Source organism: Aptenodytes forsteri, unplaced genomic scaffold (genome assembly GCF_000699145.1).
Source record: "Aptenodytes forsteri isolate BGI_AS27 unplaced genomic scaffold, ASM69914v1 Scaffold184, whole genome shotgun sequence".
In the NCBI taxonomy this organism is placed as follows: Eukaryota; Metazoa; Chordata; class Aves; order Sphenisciformes; family Spheniscidae; genus Aptenodytes; species Aptenodytes forsteri.
In genome coordinates this window covers 475121-479105 of record NW_008796078.1, presented here as the reverse complement: position 1 = coordinate 479105, position 3985 = coordinate 475121, and the positions used below count along the sequence as shown (strand labels likewise).

The 3985-nt window shown below is 44.7% G+C and overlaps 1 long non-coding RNA gene across 1 annotated transcript; it reads left to right on the top strand.

Moving 5' to 3' along the window:
• Nucleotides 1-407: 407 nt before the first annotated feature.
• Nucleotides 408-2982, top strand: LOC103905103. The gene is made up of 3 exons (XR_657930.2): nucleotides 408-538; nucleotides 1491-1628; nucleotides 2290-2982. It is a non-coding gene; the product is annotated as an uncharacterized LOC103905103 (long non-coding RNA).
• The last annotated feature ends 1003 nt before the right edge of the window (nucleotides 2983-3985 follow it).

Sequence of the window (3985 nt, the reverse complement as noted above, 5' to 3'; positions counted from 1 at the left end):
AATGAATGATTTGCTCCGAGAGCTGGATGGCCTTTGGCATCGTTCCCTCTCCCCCGGCTTTCCACGCGTGCTGCCGCGGAGTTCCTCTCTCCCTGTGCGTGACCTGCCCTGGCCGCTTCCCTTCCCGGGGCATTCATCTTCTCTGAACCGGAGAGGTCAGGGCTGCATCCGTGAAAATACGTGTCATGCAAAGGAGAAACGGGCCCTGTGGGTACATTTGCTGCGTGAAACTCTCTGGTTGAAGTCTTTGTGCATGCTCCTCTGGGCATTTTCTTTACCTTGCCTCTTGTATCACTACTTACATTCAAGAGCTAGCATCCAATATCTTTGTTTTCTAAATAGAAAATAGCTCATTACTTGTGTTTTTGCCTCTGATTGCTGGTTAATGAAATTTGTTCCAGCTTTAACATCACTGCAACGAGCTACAAAGAATCATTTGTCTCGACTGCCTGGGCCAGGCTCGCTTCTGCTGCAGCTCACAGACGGCACAGTTATCCAGGAGACTGGAAGAATGCAGTCAAGAATAATGCAAAAATGGGTAAAAGCCAAGGCTCATCAGTCTTTGGTGCTGTGCTATTACATCTGTATTGTACCCCGAGCCACGTAGCTCAAACGTATTAGCATGTGGAGCTGTTTGGACCGCTTTCTAGCGTCTTGTTCCTTTGGAAAAGTAACTACAAACTTTAAGGTGCTTGTGTCAAATGTTAGACAAGGTTGTGCCTGAGGGGTCTGTGGTATATTTCTCTTCCGTCCCACCAGCGTCCCTTCCCCGTGCTTTGGAAAGAGGGCCTTTCAGGTACTATTCACACCACCTATCATCTGCTATGTAACTCAAAAAACTCCAAGGGCCCAGTTCAAGAACCCAAAGCAATTTAGCAGCACATCCCCAATAATGTCAAACCAATAACTGGTAAATGCTGGCACTAGCTTTATTTGGCTTTAATATTGTGAGAAATTGCTGCTTTACTTTCGGAAATGATAATCTAGTAATCTTCCATTGTGGCATATTAAATATCTCGGGTTTTGTTCTTAAGAGGTAGACTCAGGTTTCCTGCAGCTGTGGGTCTTAATTAGACCTGTAACTGTTAAATTGCAAATCTTACTGAATATGCCGATGGTTTTACTTTCCTCTTGTCTGAGTTCTGCCCCAGCCTCCATTGCATCCAGCCTTGTTCAAATCAAACAGCTCTTCCTTCTAGTGAGGTTGGCTACCCTTTCCCACCAAACCACCTACCACGGATGCTCTCTTGGTGCTTTAGATGTAACACTCAGCTTCCTTGCTGCTTTTACTCCTCCGAGTCATATTTTGCAATAGTATTAATTATACAGCGTGCTTAGATTTCTCATACCATTATTAACAAATGCATGTTTACTCTAGCTTTCCTCGTTTGAACTGAATCTGTGAGCTGTATCCCACGTGGTATCTTTGACTGAAAAATACTTGGATCCATTCTGTGCAAAGGTGAGGTTTAACATCTTTTTTTGTCGAGAGGGACAAACTGTTCTACAACTTTAGGAGGGGCACAAGCCCAGCACAGTCTCAGTTTTCAGAGGACTACAGCTCCCATGATCCCCAAGAAGAAATGAACCTGAGCTTTGACAGCAACGCACTTTGGGAAAAGGAGGAGGTATACAAAATCTTCCCTTGCTTAAGCAAGAGACGTAAAGTTTGTAAGTAGTTAGGGAGTGCTAAATAGGGAGTAGTAAACTCTCCTGGAAAATCCAGGTGGAAATCTGTGATGGTAATACGAGAGAGATCCAAAGAGCTGAGAGAGGCAGCTAAGGAGCTCTAAGGAAACTCTGTAGATTTGTCAAGTATTAACCAGGAGCTTTTAAATGTCCAAGCAAGGATGGCTAACGAGTTAAAAGAATGTAAATTCTAAGGAAGAAATTTAGATTCTAGTGAAGCAGAAGGAAGACTGAAAGAATGAAGTGCTTGCCTCTGTGCGCAGTGTGTGCCCGTGGGTCTTCAAAGGCACAGTGGGATGAAGGCTCTTATTCCTCCTGCACAGGGAGAAATGCCGTGATCGGGAGTGAGGAAGGCGATAGGTGCTGGTTGGTTGTTAGAGCAGCTTTATTTTTTGTAATGGGCTCTACAAGGGGTAAGGGCTTAACTGGAGAATTGAAGTGACCCGCCTGTCTGTGGTAGGGTGAGTTGGTGGGATAAGAAACTCAGATACAGCCTAGCTGATAGCAAGTAGTAAGAGGTAGTTGAAGGTAGCCTTGTGTTTTCTGCATCTCCACCTACAACTGTAATCTCCTTTTTGATCTCTCCTTTCGAAACTGTAGGTGTCGGTGATGATCTAACCAGCACCTGACTCGCCAGCCATTTGTCCTTGGAGGGCTGGGTAGGGACGAGTGCGGCTGCATCGTGTGATGGGGAGTGGCTGTCACCCTGGCGAATCCCTTCGGAGGATTACCCAAAAGTCTCCATAATTTTCCTTTCAGCCTTGAACCACCCCCTCCATCCAATGAACGATGAACAAACTTGAAAGGCACCGTCTGTTGAGATGATGTGCAGAGCGGAGAAGAGCTAAGCTCTACACTACCAAGGAAACCTGAGGAATGATCCCTCTGATGCACTTTCTGATGTTTATTGTGTATTCTGTCTTCCCTGTGTATCTCCATACAATGAATTTGTATTGTAATGCAGGAAGGTCCTTCCCCCACAAATGAGAACGGTATAGCCAAAACAGCTAGCATTGGATATTTAAAAAGATTCACCCCAAAGTTTAAATTGTTGGTCTGACTTCTGCTGTGGCTGATTGCACTAATCCTCAGGAACAGACAGTACCTTTCTGTAAACTAGTAATAGTAAAAAAGTCTTACTAGCCCAGGCTAGCTACTGAAAATGCACTGCACCTTTTTGGTCTGTTTATAATGTACCGTGGCTATCCAATAGCTCTTGCGGTTTAATTCGGGGACAATAGCAGTCTTTGTTCTGGTTTTGGATTTGTGCTTGATTTTGCACTGATATGGATACTAGATATAATACAACTGAGATTTTGAGGGTTTTAATATTAAATGTGGAGCTACGTATATTTGAGATCTCCAGCAATTCCCCCTGAGATTGATTTTTCCTCTGATAATTTTGCCAAACCCAGTTGTTTTCATCAAAAATGGTTCTATATAGTGTGTCTTTGAGTGAGGCTAGGGAATAATCATCCCTCTCTTATTTTAAGATGAATTATTTTGTTGAAAGGCTATTTTGTTTAGAATAAGAACATGTATCTGCGCCCCTCTCTAGTTTGCTTGAGCTAGTTCTGCCCCGGCTGGATGAAGCAGTTTAGTTGTAGCTACAAAGAACTTGACAAAGACTGTAAAAGCTGTCCAAGAAGCAGGATAAATAGCTTGAGCTCAGCTCTAGGCCACTAGTAGGATCAGAACTGGCAGTTGGTGTGCACGTGTCCCATGCTCCAGTATAGGTTTGTCATACACTTGGAAACCGTCATTGTCCTCACGATGGACGTAGCAGAAAGCTGCCCAAATCTGGACATGTCATTGGCCTTTTAAAAAATTGTTTGCAACTGCAGCTAACCCCTTACTGCTCTGTGTGTGTGTGTGTGCGTGTGCCAGCTTTGCTCCTTTTATTCCTGAGCAGGACTGCTGCATTCACTGCTCAAAGCGAGGGAAATCCAAGTCCTGGTCTTTCATGGAGGGGGAGGTACAAGAGCTAGGGTGGGACATGGCTGTGGAATTAGTGAAGCGGGATGATTTGTATACGCACATGTAAAACAGGAGCTGTACTGTAATACGAATTACAGCTCAGAGGTGCAATGCTAACTTTGGCTGCATGGAATATTACGGAGACAGCAAACGCACTGTATTTTGTTTGTGTGGCCAGCAAGCACGCTGTAATTTGTTTGTGTGCATGTAACTGTTTCAAAGTGTGCAGGATCACACTGCTGTTGGAGTAGTTTGTCCTCTCTGCTGCACACCCAGCAGTGCCTGCAGCCCCTCAAGGAGCGTGCTGTGGCTTTGCTCG